At 42.6% G+C, this 26,544-nt stretch overlaps 1 long non-coding RNA gene across 3 annotated transcripts; it reads left to right on the forward strand.

Moving 5' to 3' along the window:
• Positions 1 to 2,108: 2,108 nt before the first annotated feature.
• Positions 2,109 to 22,240, forward strand: LOC148892304 (uncharacterized). 3 transcript variants are annotated; one of them, XR_016116289.1, is made up of 5 exons: positions 17,002 to 19,123; positions 19,234 to 19,399; positions 19,579 to 19,725; positions 20,392 to 20,458; positions 21,202 to 22,240. It is a non-coding gene; the product is annotated as an uncharacterized LOC148892304 (long non-coding RNA). The 3 variants fall into 3 exon arrangements; XR_016116288.1 differs by lacking the exon at positions 17,002 to 19,123 and adding an exon at positions 2,109 to 2,123 and having other exon boundaries at positions 19,579 to 20,458; XR_016116287.1 differs by having other exon boundaries at positions 19,579 to 20,458.
• Positions 22,241 to 26,544: the final 4,304 nt, after the last annotated feature.

A 26,544-nucleotide genomic window follows, 5' to 3' on the forward strand; every position in this document is an offset into this window, starting at 1 on the left:
GACGTTATTTCAAACACTGCCTATGGACTGTTCAGTTCAGAATTTTTTTTTTTATGGTCCACTTATAAAATGTCACTTAATTAGGAACTTTTTTAAATACTTTTGATTTTTTTTGGTAAGCAATCAGGTCATATATTTTATAGAATTTTATCACATACAGGGCATTTTTAGCCTGTAATGGGCAGCATCTTCACAGCCCTGCTTTGTTTAGTGGAAAGGTCAGTGCTGTTGGACAGTCTGCGGCTGGATGGATGCATGGCTTGAGGAACCCGCGATAAGAAGAAAGGAGCGTCAGCGCAGAGCGCTGATGCGTATGTGGAACTGTTGTGGCTTGGAATTGAAGCAGATTTATGTGGAACAGGAGATGTGAGACAATCTCTTTTCGTCAATGGATGCTACAGCTGCGTGTTTGCTTTCAACATTTAGCTTGTAGTCGACGTGCACATTCCACCATGATGGCCCTGATCCACTGGTGGAAAGACGCTTTGATCCTCTCCTCTTTCATCTAGAACTGCTTCATGTCATCACAAAGAGGGTACAGCAAGTCCTGAAGAATGAATGTCTCTCTGTGTCTTTGTTTTGTCATATTGTCTCTATGCCGTCATATTATTTGTTATTTAGGTTATTTTGACTTCAAGACGGCGCCCCGAGAGTGGCTGCCTTTCCAGCAGCTCATGTATTTTGTTTTTCTACTTTCATTCCTTTCATCACTTTGCTGCTGTGAAATGTAAATTTCTCCACTGTGAGACTAATAAAGGCATATCCAATCCAATCCAATCCAATCCAATAATTTTATACTGTACTGAGTGTTTTAGGCCATTAATTTTCATTAACAAATCAGCACTCTATTCACAATCTATACACTAATTTATAAAGTGCTGCACTGTAAACCCGAACAGTACTACTGACTCAAAGTCATTAAGGTCAGTCAACTCAAAAGCCGATTTTTTTGTTTCAAAAACTTAAACGTTTTGAGTTTTCTGAATAGTCATGCGTTTTTAATTTGCAGCACATCAATACTTTTGAGTTAATGGCTGTCATAAACTCATATATGTATTGTGAGTAAACGGCAGAACGCTGCATGATGACGTCACTGCATGCGTGATTTCACCGGGCGCATTTTTCCTTCTCGACGGCTGAAGCTTGCAGAGGCCCACGAATTAAGGTGGGAAGACAAACAACATTATTTAATATTACAAGGACCCAGTGTATCAATGCTGTAGTCGGTGCACAGAAAAGGAATATTTTGTTGTGTTTTTGACGACGGCAAAATTGGAAAGTCAGTTTGTGGAACTTGCCGCCTTTCACAAGTTAGCAAAGATGCTAGTTAGTGGTCGTGCTTGCGACTTGAGGCCTTTCTCCTCCACTGTTTCAGCTGCGTTGTTTTGAGCCCGGGACTTCTCCTATATTAAGCGCTCTTCTGTGGCTATATATGTATGAATTTTTCTTAAACGTCTCTTGTCTGTTGAAAGACACAGAAGTGTTATTTAGAGAATAGTACCGCGCAGGTTTAGTTGGGCGGTGGCGGAGTAATATCTGTTGCAGGTTATGTTTGTGTCCGCAAAGGTCCGAGAGTAATCGTCAAATGGGTGTAAAATTAAGGTTTATATGAACTTCAAAAGTCATAAGAGTCACACGAAATTCTCCACATCGAGGCTGCAACGTCCAGCGGGTTAGCGCCTTGAGTTAACTTGTTTGCAAACGACAGCACCGCGTGCCATTGCCCAACACAAGCGCTCTATACATTGTCGTGCTGCAGTTTTAAGAAGGCACTAAGTAAATATAGTTATAGCCAAATAAAATGTACAGTGGATTGGAATACGTACAATAGATGCAGTTTTAAATGGTTATGCATGTGTAAATTAAATATACACTTTTTTAAATGTATTTTTGGCATATTAAGGATACCGAGAGAGCTGCTGGAGACCAAGTCATCAAACTGAAAACTTCTGACTGGTTTGATTGCATCATTTAATCTAGTACATTAGATTTAGTAAACTGAAAAAGTGAACATGGATAAATTTGTTTTATTAAATTAAATGATTACATTAATTGTCAGGTTTTTTATCTCTTCAACCTTTCAGCCCCCGGGTGCAAATTGAGCAACACAACCGTTATCTAAGGTATGTTTACATTTTTATTTATGCTACATTCTTAATTACCTGATGAATATCATACTACATGTAGGTATTTTTGTATTGAACAGAATTTTACCTTTTTAACATATTTTGAAGTACGTCTGTGTAAGCTCTCAGTCATACAGGAGTGGTCCATCGATGTAAAGGTTTCTTCAGCCGTCATCTGTACTTCTTTGAAGGTGTGGGACGTTTCGCTTCTTATCCAAGAAACGTCGTCAACAAACTAAAGTCTTACTGGTAGTTTATGCCCTAAATATATATCCCCACTGTCCAGACATGGCGGTGCCGGACTCTGCTATGATAGGTCCCCGCTTTTAGGTAGGGGGGAGCAGAGGTCCACTCCCTGCAGCGGCTCCACCGATAGTTCCTGTCTTTCTGACTAACGACTGGCCTGATTGCCCCACTTCGACCGGTATCATCTCGTCAGTACTACTAATCCTATGTTGCCTAAGCAGGCTATTGTATGAACGATCCAAATTGAACCTCACCCCACCAAACCGGTTTAATGAAGGATTTAGTTGTTTTATGAAAATCACTTCTTTTACTCCCCTTTCAAACCATCTATGTTCTTTCGCTAAGATTTTAACCTCATTGTCGTCAAATGAATGGTTGCTAGCTTTTAGGTGCATATGTACTGCCGATTGAGGCCCACTAGTATTATCCCTGCGACGTTGATAGTATTTTTTTTAGAATTTGTTTAGTCTCCCCAATGTACTGCTCTTTACAATTTTCATTCTTACAATGTATTGAATAAACTACATTCCTTTCCATTTGGCAGCCTATCTTTTGGATGCACTAATTTTTGCCTTAGTGCAGAGGTCGGGAACCTATGGCTCGCGAGCCATATATGGCTCTTTTGATGATTGCATATGGCTCGCCGATAAATATTACATATTATAATACATATTGTCATTTTTTTCGTCGTTCATTTCCCGTTGGGGCTGCAGTTGGCGGAAAGCACAATTTTGATTGGATGACGCTGACCTAGAATGGCCGAAAGCGCCATGTTGATTGGATGATAGTGGCCGTCATGTTGAAACAGGTAAACGCCCAACTAGTGCACTTCACGCCCAACTAGTGCACTTCAGCGTGAAAGCACCGGAGCATTAGAGGAGAGAAAATGTTCTGATTCTAATTTGCAATGAAACAATACCATCGATGAAACAGTCGAATGTCAGTGACATTTTAACAAGCCCCATGTTAACGTAGTAGATTGCAGATAGCAAGTGTGGAAGCTTATGAGCCGTGTGCAGGCTAGCTAGCAGTAACTTCGCCTCTGGACCGGCTAATTGAATTTCATTCTGATCGTTTTCCTATATTTTTACCAAACACGAGGAACGGAAAACCATCCATGTTAACGGTGAGTACTATCACAAAGTTATTTTAAATAATACATTCTGATATTTTGTTGAAAAGTGGCCACGCGTGTGTGTGTGTGTGCGTGCGCGCGCACGCGAGCGTTTGTATGTGCGCGCGCGTGCGTGTGGCTCTCGCTGAAAAACATTTCTAAATATTTTACTTTTATGGCTCTCTTAGTCAAAAAGGTTCCCGACCCCTGCCTTAGTGTTTATCGGTTTGAAATAAGTAGGAATTTTGTGTTGCCAAAGGACTAGTTTTTCAGAAACTCCTGCAATGTAAGGTGCTGAGGTACTATTCCTCTCCTTTTTGTATCTTCAGAATTTTTGGTTTCAATCTCTATTCTTTCTTTCTGACATTTGTTAAATGACCACTGAGGGTACCCACAGTTTGTGAGTGCTCTCCTGATATGTTTTGACTCCTTTTCTCTACCTTCAACGCTTGTTGGTATTAGTTTAGCCCTATGCTGGAGCGTTCTGATAACTCCTAGTTTGTGTTGTGAAGGGTGGTTAGAATCGAAAAGTAAGTATTGGTCAGTGTGCGTAGCCTTCCTAAAGACTTCTGTTTTTAGCGCTCTGTCCTCTTTTATAATTACTTTACAATCCAAAAAGGCTAGTTGGTTCTCTTTAATGTCCTCACGAGTAAATACGAGTAAATCTAATGTTGATGTCTACCGAGTTGAGGTGATCTATGAAGGATTGAATTTCTTGTTTTTTAATTATGACAAAAGTATCGTCCACATATCTAAACCAGTGTCTCGGTTTTGTCCCTGGGAAGGACGTGAGGGCCTTTTTCTCCATCTCTTCCATGTACAGATTAGCCACTATGGGTGAAACTGGTGAGCCCATAGCACAACCGTGTATTTGTTTGTAAAATTTCTCCCTAAATTGAAAATGCGTAGTCTTAAGGCAGATTTCCAATAATTGGCAGATGTGTTCCGGTTTAAGTTTGGTTCTTTCATGCAGGGAAACGTCTGCCAGCAGTCTCGTCCTCACCACTGAGAGTGCTGCTGGGTTTGGGACAGATGTAAAGAGAGAAGTCACATTATAAGATGCCAAAGTTTCCTCAGGATCCAATATGAGGTCTTTGATCCTCTCTACAAACCCTGTGGTGTTCTCTACGTGATATTCTGTGTTACCAACCAACGGAGCTAAGATAGTTTTTAAATATTTAGCTACATTGTATGTTGAGGAGTCAATGCTACAAACAATGTGTCTGAGGGGGAACCCTTTATGTATTTTTGGCAGGCCATAGATGCGTGGCCTCTCCTGGGTATAATCTAAAATACATCTGTGTGTCTATATGTTTTCCTTTCTCTAACTGTTGGAAGGGTCCCTTTTTAATTGCTCATAAGTGGAAGAAAGGGGCTGGATTCCACCGGTTTGAGGAGTGAGACATGGAAAACCGGGTGGACCTTCATGGAGGCGGGCAGCCGGCCCCAATTTGGGAGTATTCCTGGCCAGCCGTAGGTCCCTTGTGGACAGCCAGACCTTCTGGCCCACCTGGTAAACCGGCGCGGGACGGTGACGGCGATCCGCAACCTTCTGGTTCTGGGCCGCCGTGCGCGATAGGGCTGCCCTGGTCTCCCTCCATACACGATGGGCCCGCCAAAGATGTCGTTGTATCGACGGGACCTCTACCTCCCCCTCCTGTGTGGGAAAGAGCGGCGGCTGGTAGCCATAGGCCGACATGAACGGTGACCGACCTGTGGCTGAGGAGACCAGGGTGTTGTGGGCATATTCCACCCACGATAGATGGATGGACTAGGCCGAAGGTCTGGCCGTTGGACTGTGGGTGGTAACCGGAAGACAGGCTGGCCGGCGCCCCCATGGACCTGCAGAAACGCTTTCAGACCCGGGACACGAACTGGGGCCCTCGGTCCGACACGATATCCGTAGGGATCCCATGGAGATAAACGACGTGGTTGACCAAAAGCGTCGCCGTCTCGATAGAGGACGGCAACTTGGTCAACGGCACGAAGTGGGCAGACTTGGAAAACCGGTCCACTATCGTGAGGATAACCGTCTTACCACGGGATGGGGGGAGGCCGGTGATGAAATCCAATGATATGTGGGAGCAAGGGCGCGGTGGAACCGGTAGGGGGCGGCGCAGTCCTGCCGGGGGCCGATGGGAAGCCTTGCCACAGGCGCACGACGGACAGGCCTTAATGAAGTCTGCCACGTTGTCGCGGAACCGCGGACACCAGAATCGCTGGGAGATGAGGTCCTTGGTGCGGCTCACCCCTGGGTGACAAGCTACCTTGGAGGCGTGCCCCCACTGCAGCACCTCCGAGCGCAGCGACTGGGGAACGAACAGTTTGCCTGTGGAACAGTTATCGGGAGCCGGGGTACCTTTTGATGCCTCCAGGACCCTCCATACTACATCCCACTGGAGCGCCCCCATGATCTGGTGGCCGGGCACGATGGGTTCCACGAGGTCTTCCTGGCCTGCTGGCTCGTGGATCCGCGAGAGGGTGTCGGACTTGGTGTTTTTGGTCCCTGGACAGTAAGTGAGGGTGAAGGAGAAGCGGGTTAAGAAGAGCGCCCACTGTGCCTGGCGTGCGTTCAGTTTTTGTGGTCGGTGAACGGCTCTTTCGCCCCTTCGAGCCAGTGCCTCCATTCCTGAAGAGCCAACATGACGGCGAGCAGCTCCCGGTTGCCCACGCCATAGTTGGCTTCTGCGGGGCTGAGGCGGCGGGAGAAGAAGGCGCAGGGGTGGAGCTCCTGGTCGACTGAGCAGCGCTGGGAGAGTACCGCCCCAACTCCCGAATCAGAGGCGTCTACCTCCACAATGAATGCGGCGTTGAGATCAGGGTGACGGTGAACAGGGGGGTGAGTGAACGCCCGTTTAAGCAGGCGGTACGCGGTGTCCGCCTCTTCCGTCCACCTAAACGGGGTCTGAGTGGAGGTGAGTTGGGTGAGAGGGAGGGCCTTCTGGCTGTAGTCATGGATGAAGCGGCGGTAGAAATTGGCGAAGCCCAGGAAACGCTGCAGCTGTTTGTGAGAGGTGGGCGTGGGCCATTCTACCACCGCTTCGGTCTTGGCGGGGTCAGCCCGGATCTGCCCCCGCTCCACGATGAAGCCGAGGAAAGATAAGGAGGGAGTGTGGAATTCGCATTTCTCGGCCAAGATGTATAGTCGGTTCCGCAGCAGCTGCTGCAGAACCAGCCGGACGTGCTGGCGATGTGCCTCGAGGGATTCTGAAAAAATTAAAATGTCATCCAGATATACAAAACAGAAAATATTCAGAAAATCTCTCAAGATGTCATTAATAAGATTCTGGAACACTGCGGGTGCATTGGTTAGGCCAAATGGCATCAACAAGTACTCGAAGTGTCCCAGTGGCATCTTAAATGCGGTCTTCCACTCGTCCCCCTCTTTAACCCGAATGAGATTGTACACGCTCCGGAGGTCCAGTCTCGTGAATAAGGTCGCGGCCTGGAGGGACGCGAAGGCGGAATCAATCAATGGGAGCGGGTATTTGTTCTTGATTGTTATTTCGTTGAGTCCACGATAGTCCACGCAGGGACGCATCGATTTGTCCTTTTTGGCGATAAAAAGAACCCCGCTCCCAAGGGTGACCGCGATGGCCGAATGAGCCCGGCCCGGTTGTTCGGGTTGGGAGACCTGGTTTAGTCGAGAACTGGGGAACGGAGCGCTGGGCTGGAGGTCAATGGCGCAATTGTAGGGACGGTGCGGTGGCAAGGATAGGGTGCTTTCCTGGCTGAACGCCTGTCGTAGGTTGTGGCAGCTGCGTGCCTCCCGCGCAGAGAGGTCCGGGCACCGCCCCTTCGGGTCCCCGCCGGTGGCTCGAGGTTGGCCTGGGCAGCACGCTCCCGGGTCCTCTCTCACATCCGATTGTCCAGCTGCAGCGTGAGGGAGATCAGCTCGCGAAGGCTGGAGCACTCGTCGCGGGTGGCAAGTTCGTCCTTCAGCGCCGCATTGAGCCTGCGCCGAAACATCCCCCGTCGTTCGTTGTACCCGCTGGCGGCGGCCAGGACGCGGAAGGCAACGTAATATTCCGCCGCCGATCGGGTGGAAAATCCACAGCTGGCCCTATGCTTCCTGGCCACTCACCGGGTGATGGAACATCTGCCGCAGCTCGGCGATGAAGTCCGGGAAGGAGGCTCGGAGCTCCGGCTGAGATTCCCAGACGGCCAACGCCCGAGCGGCTGCCGGGCCGGCAAGCAGGATGGTAACATACGACACTTTTGCCGCCTTGGTGGTGTATACGGAGGTTTGTTGGTCGAACACTATGGAGCACTGCAGCAGGAATTGCGCACAGCGTACGGGCTACCCTTCATAACGGGCGGGGTGTGGGATGTTGGGCTCGCGGCTAATAGTTTGGCAAGGGACGGCCACTGAGGCGGAGGCGCCACTGGTCTCAAGTCTCTCTACCAGTTGGGCCAATCGGGTGATGTCGCGGCGAACCTCCGCGAGGGCCGGCACCAATTGACCGAGCTGCTCCGCCTGCTGAGCGAGGACGGAGAATATACGGTTACTGTCTGCGGGATCCATGGTGGTCGGAAGATTCTATCACGTTCCGACGGCGACAGTGGCAGCTGACGAGTGGGAACGTTAGGGATAGGTGGTGGATCGCTAAGCAGGTGACAGAGGCGTTGGTGCAGGCATTAGATTTATTAACAAAAAGCGCGGGTCCCAGATGGCGCGGACCTGGTAAAAAGTTTTTAGAACAAACAAAAGTGACACTAAACAGCAAGGCGAGTGGGTGGGCGGCGGCAATCCACCCAACCTCACTACCTAACAAAATAAAAAGGCACACGAGGGTGCAAAACAGCATACGACGCGGTGCAAACAGACGCCATCGTGGCTAGATAATTCTCGGGCAAAGCAGCTCACGTACTGAATAAACGTTCAAGGTACGGGCCAGGCGCGAGGCGTAGTATCTTCCGACGCTGGGTAAGTGCCAGCGTCGGGTTTAAATGTCCAACACCTGGCGGGCGTCGGGAGCAGAGGCCCCGCCCAGCTGTCAACTCGCTCATGACACTTCTAATGTTATGTTGGACGGAGGGGGTTTGGCACTTCTAAGAAGGGCTGATATTTTAATGCGCAGATCATCTGCCTCTGCATGGGAAAGTTTTTTTTAATAGCCGATAGCTGTGATGTAGTCTATTGTAGGTATTGTTTTAGGAGTTACTGAGAAATTTAAACCTTTGGTTAGTACCGCCTTTTCTATCTCTGAGAGATCTCTGTCTGACAAATTTTTTATCCAATTCTCCCTTGAAATCTGCTCATACCTAATTTTTCCCGTGTTTACAAGTAGCTGTGATTGTTTCTGTAAAAGTAATTTTTGAAATTTGCCCTTTTGTCTCTCTTTGGTTTTACTCTGGTGCCTCATGTATAAGGATCACATTCTCCTCTGCTCTTACACGAGCAACTGATGTTCATTAATCATTACAGTGACGCAGTTGTAAAAATGTGATAGGGATAGTGGGGATGTTCCAAACTTTTACGAAGGATATGCTTGGATTTGAGCTATAACAATCCATAACTGTCTAACTTGCACCCACTAGATTTACACCAACTTTACTTTGCTTATCCAACCACTTACTCATTCTTGACATTTTTTAATGTAATTGCAGGCCTAACATGGACTGGAGATGCAAACTGTTCTACATCCCTGGTTACTCGGGCGAAGTTATTTAGCCATTATCGTTTGCAACATTTCCAGTATTCAAGAGTCAGCCCACTGCCATGTCTCGACAGCAATTGCACTTTTCAGTCATTTAATGCAATGAAACCCCATCTGTCGCGTTATCATAATGACACAGACTGACTGACAGAGTACAGGCAGGCAGCATATGCAATTTTTCACCTGTTCTTTGTGTGACTTTAAGAAGCCTTTTTCTAACGCAACTTTGTTTGGACACTTGAGAGGTCAAAGAGGTTTAAGAAATCACGAAATGGTTATATGCCCTTTTAGAAACTGTAATTACAGCACAAATGCTTACACATCATTTAATGCACACAAAAGCATGGAGAGAGTTCAGTCTTTGATGTTAGAGTTCTCTCAGCAGAAATTGTTAGTGACCAGGTCCTAACGGCTGAAGAAGAAAGTGTTGTTTAAGGTAATGTTGAGTGTGAAAGCACAGAGGAACTGGTTCTCCCTGAGATGGAGAGTCAATGTGACACAGCTGTCTTACAACGTAACTTGGCATCACTATTCCTAAACATGCAAAGTATCCTTCATGTGTCTGACATGGCATGTCAGGAAATAGTGAATCATCTGGCTCAGATTTTTTCTTTGTCCCAGCCTCTTATCAAAAAGACTATAAGAGAGGTCCTACAGATTCATGATGTCACTGTTAGTGAAACGGCTTTGGATGCGGTAGTTAGTGCTGTGATGGATAGCAACATACTTGTAATTTCCACAGCCAAAGGGGGGGTTCTATCGACAACCAAGAGAAGGAAAACATTTTTTGAGAAAAACCACCCTGTGGTAATTCCTGTGCAGTATACAATAGCTTCTGGACATACAACAGTCTGCATGCCCATTCTCGAGATGTTACAAAACTCTTCAGACATACTGACATTTTGGACAAAGTGCAAGAAACAAAGATGGCACCATGCCACCAAGATGGCTCATATTTTAAAGAGAATGACTGGGTTCCTCAGATGAGCTAAAGCTGCCACTAATTTTGTACATTGATGATCTAGAACAGGGGTCGGCAACCTTTTTGACTGAAAGAGCCATAAAGGCAAAATATTTGGAACCTTTTTGACTGAAAGAGCCATAAAGGCAAAATATTTGGAAATTAATTTTGGCGAGAGCCCTATAATATATTTTTAAGAATTAAAATACGAGTAGATGTTTGTACAATAAGCCTTTATTCTTTTAATAATCTTGTGATTTAGAGACAGTGGTTAAGTGTTCAGGAAGCGAACTTCGGTCCCACAGGCCCCACGATCAAATCCTCCAACTATCATCGTCAAGCACTGCTCCCCAGGCGATGGCTCACCTGTGATGAGAAGTTAAATGCAGAGAATTAATTTCCTGAAGGATCTCCAAAGAGATTAATAAAGTTCAAAAATTAAAAAAAAATTAAATAACACTTACAATTAATGCGACTTCTGGTGCTGCATGGATTTGCTAATTTCTTTGTAGTCTGGTTGGTACTTGGTGAGTTTGAGCTTCATGCAAGCGTTGAGGCTTTCATCCGTTAAACGAGATCGAAGGTTCGTCTTAATGTTTTTAAGATGTGAGAATGACTGCTCACATGCATAGGTGGATCCAAACATGGTCAATACAGCAATACTCACACGCTGCATTGTGTGATATGTGACAGGAAGTGAGTTCCAAGTTTTGAGAATCAGCTCGTCTTCGGGTTGAAGTTTATTCATTTCTGTCCACTTGTGCTTGCTCGCCAAATCTGCTTTCTGTCGTGCCAGTCTTTCCAAATCTTCGTTCAGTGTCTTGAACTTATTCACCCACATATCTGAGGCCTTGAAGTCAGCCACTTCTGTTTCAAAATCTCTGCTGGAGACACCAGGGATGTAACTCAGGTCGATTGTGTTGAGTGAACACTCGTTTGGATGGGTGATTAACTTAAAAAGTTGAGTGTGCTTACGAAACTCTCCTAAGCGTGCTTTGAATGACTGCAGGAGCCTGGATGGGAAGACAGCGAGCTGCTGGAGATCCAAGTGTTGAGCGAGCTCATTTGCAGTGCATGCATCTTTAAATTGTCTTAATTTTTCAAAATGCAGCAAACAACCTGTTTCAATATCCACGATAAAGAGCTCTAGCTTGTTTTCAAAAGCAAATAATGCTTGTTGAAGGGATAACACTGTATTTCCAATGCCCTGCATTTTCACATTAAGCTGGTTCAGATGTTCAGTGATATCAACCAGATAGTAAAACTTAAGGAGCCACTCAGTTTCTGCTAGCTCAGGATGCTCGACGCCTTTCATTCTAAGGAAAGTCCGGATTTCGTCCAGGCAAGCCGCAAAACGGCTAAGCACCTTCCCTCTCGACAACCAACGCACATTGCTGTGCAAAAACAGACTGTGATAATTATTCCCAACTTCTTTCAACAGTGCTTTAAACTGCCGATCATTTAAAACCCGGGCAACAATAAAATTGACCACACGAATGACCAATGACATCACTTCGCTAAGGTGGCCGTCACACATTTGAGCACAAAGTGCCTCCTGGTGTAGAATACAACGGAAATTTAGGATGTCTCTTTTTTCATGTTCACGGAGAAGCGCCACAAATCCTTTGTTTTTGCCCACCATACACGGAGCACCATCGGTACACACCGAAATAAGTTTATCCATGGGGAGATTTTTTTCTTGAGCGAACGCCATGAAAGACTTGAATAAATCCTCACCTCTTGTGGACCCCTTTATGGGCAAAACAGCAAGACATTCTTCGCGCAGTGTTTTACCTGCAGCATATCTTGCAATTACGCTGAACTGTGACAAATGGCTTACGTCGGTCGACTCATCCAAAGCCAGAGAAAAAAACGGCGCTGCATTTATGTCCTTCACTTGCGTTTCCTCGATGTGGTTTGCCATCATGATGGTGCGATCATGAACAGTTTTTGCCGACAGAGGCATGTCTTGTATCCGTTTGATAATCTTATCTTTGTTTGGAAAATCATCAAAAAGTTCCTTGGCTATATCCAGCATGAAAGTTTTTCCGTACTTGCCATCTGTGAATGGTTTTCAGTTCCTCACTATTGCTAACGATCCAGCAAAGCTAGCAGAGTTATTGTCACCTTGGCGCGTCCAAACGCGGAGTTGTGCTGGCTGGCTTGCACCCTGCCCAGTAGCTCTTGGCACGCTTTCTTTCTGTTGTCCCCCGCGGGGTATTTTGATGCGAAGCTAGCATGGTGTGTGTTGAAGTGCCGCTTTACATTCGACCGTTTCATCGATGCAATTTTGTCATTGCAAAGTAGACACACCGCAGAACCCGCTCTTTCAATAAAGGCAAATTCTTCTGTCCATTCCTCTTTGAATGAACGATAGTCTTCTGTTTTTCTTTTCGACATTGCCTGGACTGATGAAAAAGTGGGCGGTTACCAGTTTACCGAACAATGATCGACATAGGCATTATTGGCCGATGAAAACAACGACAGTTACCAGTACCAACTGGTACTTGGTTCATCAGTGAGAAGTTTTTTTTTTATGGGTGGGAAGCTCCTGGCACCAAAACTACCAATACTTTTTGTCAATAAACCTTGGCTTCAGTCCTATTTTACTCTTATTTTATGATTGTTTGGCGAGCCATATGTCGTCATCAAAAGAGCCATATATGGCTCGCGAGCCATACGTTCCCGACCCCTGATCTAGAAATAGCGAATCCACTGGGTACTTCAAGGAAGATCCACAAACTGTTCTATTTACTGGATACCTGCCGATATTCCCAGTAAATACAGATCTGGCATGCATGTGATTCAACTGGCAGCACTATGTAAGGTTTCTCACATTCAGATGTTCGGCGATGAAAGAGCTCTTGGTCCTTTGTTGCGAGATCTCCATACTCTTGAGCGAGATGGGGTTTTCATTGAGTCCATTGGTAAGGCAATCCGGGGCACGGTCATGTGTGTGGTTTCTGATAATCTTGCAGCCCATACGCTAGCAGGCTTTACCAAGTGTTTCAGAGCAAAATATTTTTGCAGATTCTGCACAGCTACGCAAGACACCATTCAGACTCATAATGCTGGGTGTGAAGAATTTAGTAAAAGAACTAAAGCCAGCCATGACAATGATGTGCATGCTGTGATGCATGGGGACATTTTGAGCCAGTGTGTGTGTTCAAGAAGAGTGTGTCCTTAGTCGATCACTGGAGCATTTTCACACAGTCACAGGTTTCACATCGGATATTCTCCATGATCTTTTTGAGGGTGTTGTGCCCACAGAAATGGCTCTGTGTATAATAGAGATGATCCGAAGCAAATACTTCACATTAGATTATTTGAACAACAAGATTGTGTCGTTTCCATACCAGCACACAGACAAGGTTGTCCGACCTCAGACTATTTCCAAGACTTTTGCACTAAAGAACATACTTGGATGCAATGCCCATGAAAATGCCACATTGCTCGGATTGCTCCCTCTAATGATTGGTCACATGGTACCTGAAGGAAACGGAGAATGGACTGTGTTGATGGACTTGAAGGAGGTGGTTGAGATAGTATTGTTCCCAGTATTCACAGATGAATCCATTCAGTATTTGCAAACAAAGAGACTGGACCACAGAAACATGCTGCAGGAGGTTTTCCCTAAACATCACTACATCGAACACTACCCTGACCTCATTCGCTGTTTTGGACCCCTTGTCCATTTGTGGACAATGAGATTCGAGGGCAAACACCACTTTTTCAAGCGTGTTGTGCATGACACACAAAATTTCAAGAATGTGTTAAAAACACATAACATATTTTCATAACTTTGCTGCTGTGAAATGTAAATGTCTCTACTGCGAGACTAATAAAGGCAAATCCAATCCAAAAACACTAGCAAGCAGGCATCAGCACATGGTGGCATTTTATCTCAGTGGCCCATCATTTTTTAAACAGGCATCTCATCAGCAGGCATCAAATGTCTATTCTGTGATGGTTTCAGTACTTCCTGATGTTGCAAAGGTATATGTTGAACACATAACAGACAGCAGCATGATTTACAGTACATCAAAAGTCAATGTTGATGGGACTGATTATGGTGTGGAAATGTTTGTGTCTGTGGGACAGGAGGGCGGACTGCCTCAGTTTTGCAAAGTTGAGCAGATTTTCCTTGTGAACAACTCTGTCATCCTGAGCAGAACACACAAGTCTTACTACATTGAACACCTACGATCGTATGAACTTTCTCCTCAGAGTTTGACTATTGATACTTTATCTGACCTCAATGACACATCACCTCTCTTTGCATACCACACAAATGGTAGGCTGCTCTTGTCACCCAAGCGGTTCATCTCACTACATTAAAAAGTATCTTGCATGAACCAGTGTGTTGTTAACAAAATGAAAGAGCATGCCCCTTCATTACTAGTAACTTAGTTACTCACAATATTACCAAACCGTTCCTTCTGAAAAAAAAATATCTTGTGCCTGATCTCCTTTGTGATTCTAATGAACAGTTAACACTACCTTGATGACCTTGTACATACACTGTAAAACCCAACAAGTTGAGTGTACTCAAAATTTTTGTGGCAACTGATTACGTCAAAATTTTTGAGTACAGTTTACTCAAAATGTTTGAGTAGTGGAAATAAATTTTATGAGTTTGACTGAACTTAAAAGATGTCATTTCAGTTTACTCGTTTTCTTGTTATCTTAAGTTAAAATTAAGTTTCATATTTAAGCTTAACCAACTCAAATTTATGTTACATGAAAACATATATTCATGTATACTGTACTTACATTTGCCTTCTATGTCTAAAAACAACAACACACCTCACGTGTCTTTTTTAGTTCACATTTTTTAATTAAGGTTTAAAACAACCTTTGATAAAACGTTAATTATAACAGTACCAAAATGCACAGCATGTCCACATACCAAAACAACAAATAGACCCCTGAGCAGTTCTTTTTAGTAATTAACACAACATTGTGATAAAGATGTGAAATAAACACAACAAAACAGAAAAAAAAAACAAATTATACTCTGCTGTTCTGTTAAAAAACACATTCATACATAAGCATATACTTGAATAAATACAAGAGAATACATTTCAATGTACTCGCTACAAGGTGCAAATCAAGGTAAAACTTACTAAAAACAAACACAGTATTCATGAAATGAAAAAAGACATTTTTGTGGAATCTAAGGTTACACATCAAATTATTAAAAGAAAATCAGTCACAAACAGTACATCAATGTTGAGGTATACAAAGCAGAGGAAAACTCTGAAATTATGCCTAATTACTCGTCGGCCTCCATCGGTCATGGCTGACCATGGATGACTGTCCTATGTTGTTTTGCTTGTACAGTGCCTCCCATGGCTGAAAAGCCATGGGAGTCACATATGTGTAATGCTGTTGGTCTGTTTGCTGGTGATGGTCCCGGTTTGTTGGCTGCGGAATTCTTTCTGCGTGCACGTTTCTCCACTGCCTTATTTGTCAGTTCTTTCTCGCCGTCCTGCAGCCGAAAGTGGAGCGTGCTTTTCCAGCTGGAGCGGTCTGGGGCAAGATCCTCCCAGGATTTTGTGTTGATTTTTAGGCTCTTCATGTCTCTCTTGCACACATCCTTGAACCTCAGTTGGGGGCGGCCGGTGTTTCTTTTCCCTGTGGCAAGCTCCCCATAAAGGATGTCTTTGGGAATGCGGCCATCCTCCATTCGATACACATGGCCCAGCCAGCGTAGTCTACGTTGCCTTAACAGGGTGTACATGGTGGGTAGACCTGCACGGGATAGGACTTCAACGTTTGTCACCTTGTCTTGCCAAGAGATGCAGAGAATGCGGCGAAGGCTCCTCAGGTGAAATAAGTTGAGTCTCTTTTCGTGGCGTGCATGTGTGGTCCATGTTTCACTGCCGTAGAGCAGGGTGCTGAGGACGCAGGCATTGTACACGGCCATCTTTGTCTTCATGGTTAGATCATGATTTGTCCACACTCGTTTTGTGAATCGGGCGAGTGTTGTAGAAGCCTTTCCAATCCTCTTGTCCAATTCTGTGTCAAGCGAGAGGTTGTCAGTGATGGTGGACCCAAGGTAGGTGAACTGGTGGACGACTTGAAGTTCGTAGTCATCGATGTTGATGACTGGTGTTGATGGGGTATCTTACCCAAGCACATTGATCTTTTCCAAGCTGATGGTCAGTCCAAAGTCTTTGCAAGCTCGAGAGAAGCAGTCCATCAATGATTGCAGCTCCGACTGCTGAATGCTGAAAGGTGAATGTGTGGATTAGTTTCTTTGGATAATCTAAACGTAATACATATGGGGTTGTCTGTCAGCTGCCAGTCAGCTGCCAGAGAGAAGTGCGACAGGAGTGTTCTCAATGACTGGATCATCTCCCCACTGCAAAATACACACAAACATACACATACAGAATATAGTAAAAGGTTACAGAGATGAATCAATGAGCTGGATTTGGGGTTATGCACTGGAATCACATGCAGAAATAAAGATGAGTTTACATTTTCTTGTCTTTACACAACACGACCCAGGTTTACAGGCTTTCGGAGTCATAATGATTTGTTCTCATTATCTTGACTCAAAAATCACAGCCAAATGTGATTTTGGGATTTTTTCCATTAGGAACCCAGCTCCGCACTCAACTATTCATGGGCCCAATGTCTGTTTTGTTTTATAAGAATGAACACAAACGTGCCTGTGCTCGGGCATTGTATCGAGTACATTACCTGAGTACAGGCATGTTTGCTTGAAAAGCTGGCCTCAGGCTTGAATTGCTATCTCAGTAATGGAATACTATAGATGTGAATGCATCTGTTTGACAAATAATATGAGACAAAGATATACTTTCTTATTTCAATATTTTACTTTTTTTTAACTCAACTACTTTTTACATTCAACAAGAGGCCCAAATGTGTCACAGATTTCTTAAAAGCTTGGCCTTGCAAAAGGAAGTGATGCCTCAGCACCAATTGGCCAGGCCGAATAGATGATCAATGTGATATTTAAGAAGTCAGATTTAGTTTGCTAAAAAAAAAAAGATAAACAACATGTATAGCATATATTGTGGCAATCAATAGACATTTGTGTTAGGTCAAGGCAATACATACATTGCATGTCTTGAACTCTGAGTCATCTTCTTGTAGGTATGGAGGGAGAGCACGAAGGGCCAGACCGCATCTCGTGTATATCATGCTGTTCCAAGCAAGAAGAGATAAAAGCAAAGTTTTAATTTGAGGAAAGCGACAGCAGCTTAACATTGCAGTACTTGTCTTCAGCATCTCAAACCCAAGACAGTACATACGCTATGGAGAATTAAGTTTAGGTAAAATTCTGTTCAATATAAAAAAGTACCTACATGTATTATTTTTAATATGCATCGGGTAATTAATCATGTAGCATTAATAAAAATGTAAACACACCTTAGATCAGGGGTGTCAAAGTCAAATGGATGGAGGGCCAAAAAAAATGTAGCCGGACTGATTGAATGTTCATTGAAAATGTTTTAAATGACGCATATAGTCTAGTGAACCTAATTGACCCTACTGAAAACTTCACAAATATTCTAATATGATCAGATAAATAAAGCAATATTTTCTTATGGCTCTGTCAGAAATCTTTAATTTTCAACAGACACAAAAGACAAATTCCCTTTATATAAAAATCCCCATAACATGAACATTAAATGAAAGAAACCTGTATTATTTAAGGCACCATCAGTAGACTATATTTTCTATTTTAGCAAAAATGGGCTAAATTTACTTCAAAGAAAAAAAAGCAATTTTCTATCATCCACTCAACTGAAATATTTTTAAAATATAATTGGATTGAAGTACAATAAAATAAAGTGCAAAAATCTATTAATCAAAAACAACACTTTCTTCAAGGAGAAGTAACATGCAATGAAAACAAATATTAAACTTTTAAACTTAAACTGAGTAAAAACTCTAAATATGTGATTGCACAGTAATGTTCACTCGGTTGAGGTAGATACTTGGTGGTGTCCCATCTTTTCCACAAGTTCATCAATGTTCGGAGTCAGGCTCTGAGCTGAGGAAATCCTCAGAATTGAGTGAAGGTGTTCAGCAGTAAGTCGACTTCTGTGTGATGTTTTGTTCAGCTTCATCAAAGAAAACAGTTGTTCACACAGGTATGTGCTGCCAAACATAGACAACGTTTGAGCAGCCTGGATGCGCAGCTGGGGCATTGTGTCGGGAAGGAAACGGGCAAACTCCGCAGCACCCACTGCGGCATATTTTGCCCTCAGTGCATCATTGCATTGGAGGTCAATCAACTCCATTTGGAGGTTTGGTGGTGAGCTTTCCACGTCAACGGCAAATGAATTACAGAGCAGTTTAAACCTGCTTTTTTGTGCTTCAAAGTCAGCAAATCGGCGTCGGAAGTCAGCAAACTGTGCGCTCGGGAACGCACTGGTAGAGAGCTTCTCTTTCATGGTCTGGCAGCTGGGAAAGTGGCTCAAATTTTCTTTTCGCATCTGCATCTCCCACAGAGTCAGTTTGGTTTTAAATGCCTTCACTGTACTGTACATATCAGAGATGAGACGATCCCGACCCTGCAGCTGCAAGTTCATTGCATTCAGATGTGAAGTGATAGGGAAGTAGGAATGGCTGCTGAAGCGCTCGTTACATCATATCCATGTCTCAGGGAACCTGGATGCACGCCCGACTGGTATGGATGGACGGTTAGCTTGAAGTTCAAGGTGGAGAATTATAGGACAAAGCTGGCTAGAATAGGATGTGCCGAGGTGTCCATCAACACAGGCAGGAGAAGCAATGCCGACCCTGACAATCAACATCCCCACTCGAATATCAAAAGGCCAGACGGGCTGAAGTTAACTTCTTGCCGGACTTTCCCAGAGGAGAAAGCCAGTCTTCTCTGGAACAAACTGGACAAGAAATTATTCAAGAAGTAGAAAAGATAGGGAAAAATCAGGTTAATTGAGAAGGTCATGCAGACAACCTTTGCCCTCCGTCGCCAAGAAATTGTGCATGGAAAATGAAAATGGAGTTACAGGTAAAAACTTTTCATGTATCACAAAGACCATGCTTTTCAAGACTAGTACATAATTTGATTATGTACTAGTGTAACTGCTTTCAGCTGAACATTTGTTTTTATTTTCCCAGGTGTTTGCTGAGTTCCATCACATCACAAATGTGAACCTACGCATCACATTCTACCGTGAGCTTGATAGACACACACCACAACTGGTGGCCTTGTTTAGGCAGAGGGCTTCTGGAACGGGCAAGACAGCAAAGGCGCTGCAGGGAATTAAGGATTTATGACCAGCAAGTAAGTATCAGACCTCTGAAGATGGAGGTTACTGATTCGCTGGCGACCCCTTGAAGGGAAAAGCCAAAAGGAAGAAGAAGTACCGTATTTTTCGGATTATAAATCGCAGTTTTTTTCATAGTTTGGTCGGGGGTGCGATTTATAAATCGGAGCGACTTATATATGCTTTTTTATTACAGTGTATCATTTCACATTAAACCGCAAGAGTGCAGAGAAGAGGAAGTGGCGCCTTTTCTACCTGCCGAGTTGGGGGAGTTATTTAAAAGTGACACAGAGGATGAAGATTTCCTTGGATTTGGTGATTTGGAGTAAAACCTGATATTTTGGTAAACTTGTTAACATCTCCTTTGTGCTAGAGTTATCTGAATAACTCTTGTAAAAGACTGTTCTGGGTTACCAAAAAGGAGGTGTGTCCATCGGAGTTGCGTAGAGCGAGAGCTGCGGTGTTATGTTGGGAAAAAAAAGGAAGTGAAACGGAGCCTGATGTTCTCTACTTTATTTTAATTTAATTAGTTTATTTTAAATTGCTTTTCAAGATGACATGTATGTTGTTTGGTGTTGGATTTTATCAAATTTTCCCCAAAAATGCGACTTATCCTCCAGTGCGACCTATATATGTTTTTTTCTTCTTAATTATGCATTTTTTGGCTGGTGCGACCTATAATCCGGAGCGACGTATAATCCAAAAAATACGGTAAATTGAAGCTATACTGAGCTATTGACAAACTCCTGCTCTACTTATGTTTTCTTTTAAAATAGGATGTGTTTGTTTTTTTTCCTCTCAGGTTTAAAAAAGCTACTTAAAAACAAATTCTTGCCATCTTTTGGATTTTTGGAAGTTAAACTTAATTTTCTATATAGGGCATGTACTGTCTTGGTTTTGAGATGCTGCAGACAAGTGCTGCAATGTTAAGATCATGTCGCTTTCTCCAAATTAAGACTGCTTTTGTCTCCTCTTACTTTTGATAATGGAACACCATGATGAGATGCAGTCTGGCCCTTCCTGCGCTCCCATCATACCTACAAGAAGATGACACAGAGTTCTTCAAGACATGCAATGTATGTATTGCCTGACTTAACACAAATGTCTATCTATGGCCACAATATATACTATACATGTTGTTTATCTTTTTTGAGCAAACAAAATCTGTCTTCTTAAAAATCACAGTGATCATCTATTTGGCCTGGCCTATTGGTGCTGAGGCATCACTTCTTTTTGCACGGCCAAGCTTTTAAGAAATCTGTGACAAATTTATGCCTCTTGTTGAATGTAGAAAGTAGTTGAGTTTAAACAAAGTTAAATATCGAGGAAGAAAGAATATCTGTCTCATACTATTTGTCAAACTGATGCATTCACATCTCTAGTATTCCATTCCTGAAATAGCAATTCAAGCACGAGACCAGCTTTTCAAGCGAACATGCTTGTACTCGGGCACTGTACTCGATATAGTGCCCGAGCACCGGCATGTTTGTGTTAATTCTTATCAAACAAAACAGACATTGGGCCCAAGAATACTTAAGTGCCTACCTGGGTTCCTAATGTGAAAATAAATCCCAAAATCACACTTGGCTGAGATTTTTGAGTCAAGATAAAGAGAACAAATCATGACTCCTAAAAGCCTGTTAATTTAACCAACTAACTTAACTAAATTGCATGCAAGTGTTGTTTAAAGACAAGGAAATGTAAACTCATCTTTATTTCTGCATGTAATTCCAGTGCATAACACCAAATCCAGTTTCTTGACTCATCTCTATAACCTTTTACTTTATTCTGTATGTGTATGTGTGTGTGTATTTTGCAGTGGGAAGAGGATCCAGACATTGAAAACACTCCTGTCGCACTTCTCTCCGTGACAACTGACAACCTCACTAGCGCCATCTTGTTTAACCTCGACAGCATTTCTGTTGTGATAGAAGATGGCATTATTGTGAGATGTCTCCCCAGGTTGGCTGATGCACAACCTCCTCTTGTTTGGTGTAATCTATGCATTGTGTAATGATATGATCATATCGTATTTGCATGTTCAACTAGTGATGCCTGGCTAAAGACAAAAGGAGCATGCGCGCAAGTCAGTCTGATGAGAGACTACGAGAGCCACACATGTCAATTTACTTCTCCCTCCAACCAACACAGCCGTCCTAATAAAGAACCTCAACTCTATCCAGAAGTTGTATCATTTACCGAACCCGCTTGCACAAAGCGACACACATTGCATTTAGATTATCCAAAAAAATTAATCCACAGATTCACATTCACCTCAGAAAATACTGCTGTGTCTTGATGATAAAAGACCACTCAAACCACGCCTGCTAAGTTTGAAAAATGCTTTATTCCGCAACATTTAAGGCACCAGTGCCTCCAATATTACGGAACAAAGCAACACTGGATAAGTAATTTCATAGTTTTACTCTGCTTTGTATACCTCAACATTGATGTACTGTTTGTGACTGATTTTCTATTAATAATTTGATGTGTAAACTTGGATACCACCAAAATGTCTTTTTTCATTTTATGAATACTGTTTGTCTTTAGTAAGTTTTACCTTGATTTGCACCTTAAGGTGCAAATCAAGGTAAAAGCGAGTACATTGAAATATATTCTCTTGTATTTATTCAAGTATATGCTTATGTATGAATGTGTTTTTTAACAGAACAGCAGAGTATAATTTGTTGTTTTTTCTGTTTTGTTTTGTTGTGTTTATTTCACATCTTTATCATGATGTTGTGTTAATTACTAAAAAAGAACTGCTCAGGGGTTTATTTGTTGTTTTGGTACGTGGAGATGCTGTGTATTTTGGTAATGTTATCATTGTTTTATCAAAGGTTGGTTTAAACCTTTATAAAAATTGTGAACTAAAACAGACATGTGAGGTGTGTTTTTTGTTTTTAGACATAGAAGGCAAATGTAAGTACAGTATACATGAATATATGTTTTCATGTAACATAAATTTGAGTTGGTTAAGCTTAAATATGAAACCTAATTTTAACTTAAAAATTAAGATAACAAAAAAACATTACAGTAAACTGAAAGTACATCTTTTAAGTTCAGTCAAACTACAAAAAAATGTATTTCCACTACTCAAAAATGTTGACATAATCAGTTGCCACAAACATTTTGAGTAGTTTCAACTTGTTGGGTTTTACAGTGTGCCACCGTGAGTGAAAATCCTGTCTTTACAGTTGCCCCCTCCATCCTTCCATTATTTTCTTTGAGGAAAACGCGAAGTGTAGGTTACCTCATTATATATTTTAATTCATGTCAATTTCACTTGAGAACGTCTGAGTATGAAGTTACAGGTCCACAAGTTAAATTTGGCACTTTTCCTTTCACTGCTTCTGATCGAGTCAAGTATTAAACTGACTCACAGAAGTGTAAAATGAGCCTCAAAGGTGATGCACAGAAATCTAACTTGGCAAGGTGAGAGCCATCATTGCTGTGCGTTCAAAAAAAAGTTCGGCTCCATATTCACAACACGTAAGGCGGAAGCAAGTTTTGCCCACGAATTATGAACATGGAGATTTGATTAATTCACTTCGGTAGCGATTGTGTTAACTAACGCATGTAAATTTGACGCTCCTCTTAATGTTTTTAATTACTTGATTCACTTTTACGCACGTTTGATTCGTTAACTTTTTCGCACGAGTTAATTGATTGGTTTATTTCAGTAGTTGGTAGTCAGTAGTTTGTCATTCGATTCTCTGACTTATTCACACTTTTCATGCATAAAATGTGGTCAATTAATAATCCTGATGGACAACGCCTGGTGCGCGTTTCAGCGTCCGTCATCAACTTTTACGCACGGGAAGAATATTCTTTCACGACCACACTTCTTCTAGACACATTAGCCCTCACAATTCGTTCGATTTATTTGAACACCTGCTCAATAGTGGCACGTTCCGACGACGACAGTGGCAGCTGACGAGTGGGAACGTAGGGAGTGGTAGTGGATCGCCAAGCAGGTGACAGAGGCGTTGGTGCAGGCAGAAGATTTATTAACAGAAAGCGCGGGTTCAAGATGACACGGACCCGGTAAAAGGTTTGTAAAACAAAAGTGACAAAAACAGCAAGGCTAGTGGGCGGGCGGCGGCAATCCACCCAACCACACCAACTAACGAAATAAAAGGCACGCGAGGGTGCAAAATAGCATACGCATCGTATACATACAAACAGACGCGATCGTGGCTAGATAATTCTCGGGCGAAGCAACTCACGTACTGAATTAAAGTTCAAGGTACGGGCAAGGCGCGAGACGACGTATCTTCCGACGCTGGGTAAGTGCCAGCGTCGGGTTTAAATGTCCAACAGTCGGTGATGAGGGAATTGACAGAAGCTGGCGGGCGTCGGGAGCGGAGGCCCCGCCCCGCTGTCAACTCGCTCATGACATTGATGTTTGAAAAAATTAGCTAACAATGCAGGTTTTACACAACAAATGAAACTAACAGTATTTGATGATTTAAACGTATTTATTTGGACAACAACTTGAGCCAAAATCGTGAAAAGGGAAATTCAACCTCAATTGTGCTGCAGCGCACTTTAACACCACACCGTGGCGACAGTGGACAGTATTCACTGGTCACTTTATAAGGTACAGGTAAAAATATTTAAAATATATCTCATCAGTGATTCTTTATTATTTTTTGAAATTTATAAATAATATATTTTTATAACAAAATGTATGCAATCTTTTATCATAATTAAATAAACATTAAAATTGTGAATTTTAGGAAATGATAATTACAATTAATCCTGTGACTAGAAAATGTCCTTAAGAGTTTTGAAAATGTATTATTATTAATTAATGATGTTAGGGTTTATTCCTTCACGATTAATCAGGTTATTATTAAATAATAAATACTATGGGTCACATTTACCATTTAATCTTTTTTTTATCTGCAGGGAATCAAGCCTTGACCTAAGCTAACAAAAGAATTTGAACATACAGCATTTTTAGGTGAAAACTAAATTATTACAAGAAATATGACCCTCAAATCATATTTCTGAGGCTAGATACAAAATAAAAACGCATCAGCTCAAAATGGTTTTAACAGTGGCGGACCGTCAAGGCCTGCAAAGCCTTTTCTGCTGGCCTAAAAATATCTGTATCACAGACTAATGTTAATTATATTTTGTCCATGAATTTTTACTAAGTAATTCCAAATTGTCTTTCAGTTTCCCTTTCATTACTTTTCCCCTGTTGCGCTGCTTCCAGATGTGTGCTTTCGTATTTCAGCAATGAACCAATCACAGTTCCGCTATCATTTGTTACCAGGGTCAGAAATCTACATGGACGCCTGCACAATCAGTTCTGCGGGTCCTGTCCCATCAAATGTGTGGATCAAACGGTTGCTTTAGCCAATCAGATTTCGATTTGGCATCCCAAAAGCGGTACCAACGCCTTCTTGCAGTTTTCGCAAACTATGATTGGCGAGTGATTGGCCAATCATAGTTTGCGAAATCTGCTCTTATCACGAGCTGCTAGTTACAATCGCATACTGGCCAGAGCTAGCACACTGTATCGGTAGCTACTAGCATTAACAAATATGTTGAGTTGATTTAATAGTGGTTTTAATAATAATAATAATAATAATAATAATAATAATAATAATACATTTTATTTCAAGCGCCTTTCGAAGCTCTCAAGGACACTTTACAGTCACAGACAAGCATAGATACAATAATAAATAAAATACAATTATATTTGTCAACCCACAATGGCTGAAGGTGAGGAAGGAATATATTAGTTTGGAGATTTACTGTTAAAGCCATTTTTAAGATGGACTTTTGAAGAAAAAATGGACATCATTAAGAAATCTGGTCAGTTATTTTCTGGCTAATGGTACCCTTTAGTGAACTTGTAGTAAATCACACCACACTTTTTTCAGTCGCAGCTGTGGATTAATTCAGACGTAGCACTACTGAAGGCCGAGCAATGAAATCCACGGCCCACCACTGGGTTTTACTAGACTTTTACCGCTCCTTGACCTTCCCACATCGGCCAGTCGGTGGCACTGATGAGCTAAGAGGCAACTCTCAAACGGGAGGCTTTTATTGGGCGACACATTAGAAATAACACCGCACTTTATTCGACCTTGGCATGGAGGAGCAGCCCAGACTGAGTGGGGCTCCCGACCCCAACCCCCCACGAGGTCAGAGTTGAATCTCAGCTGGCAGACACAGAAGGTTTGCCGGGGATGGAGTGTCCCTCTCACGTGAGCTCTTCACGCAGCCGGCAGGGCAGCAGGCATTGCTTGCACCTGCCACTTACGGCTTATTCCTAAACTCGCTCCACTTGTTGTGGCCGACATCCTACATTATCGGCAATTTATCTGATCTCATTTAAAACGTCCCGCACTGTCAACACGACAGCGATAGTATTTTAACAGTGGAGATAAAAAAGTCTGCACACCCGTGGACAAATTTGGGATGTAAAAGTCAAAGTGAGTACAAACGAAGTGAATGAAATACATTTGGAAATACAAATGAAATACAAATTGCAATACAAATGAAATACATTTTATAGATACTTTTTTTACCCGCATTTTCCAAGACAGCATTCCCAAATTAAATCAGACTTTTTTTTTTATCCACGCCATTTCTAAATTGACAAAAAATGTTAAGCTATTTCAAGAGATCTCAACACCTATTTTTCACCTTTAACTCATTCACTGCCATTAATGATTTGAAAATATGACGTAGAGCGCCATTCCCGAATTTGTTCGGGTGCCTATAAAGCGCTGGCCATGGCCTCTGGCAAGGTTTTTTTTCATCCACAAGGGTGCAGCATTTCCATTTTTTCCATGTTAGCGCTTTGTTCCAGATTCAGCTGTTGCTAAAGCTCTATGTATTGTATTTTGAGTAGTCATAGTCACACTTATTTGAAGCTTATATAACTCTAGAGCCATATAATTTAGGGAATTAACTATTTTTTTTCTGATGAAAGAAGAGAGTTTAATGTTTCTTTTGCTGCATTGAATGTTTATGTAGTCCTAAAACTCAATATTCTGTGGGTTCTGGAATTCGACTGACAATGATAAAAACCCTGGCACTGGAGTGGACACATTTTTGCACATCTGGCAGTGAATGAATTTTTCAGAATTGTGCATTTCTGCACAAAATTTCCAAAATGAATCAACATTTGACATCA

Source organism: Hippocampus bargibanti, linkage group LG10 (assembly GCF_051943395.1).
Source record: "Hippocampus bargibanti isolate YZ-2025 linkage group LG10, ASM5194339v1, whole genome shotgun sequence".
NCBI lineage: Eukaryota > Metazoa > Chordata > Actinopteri > Syngnathiformes > Syngnathidae > Hippocampus > Hippocampus bargibanti.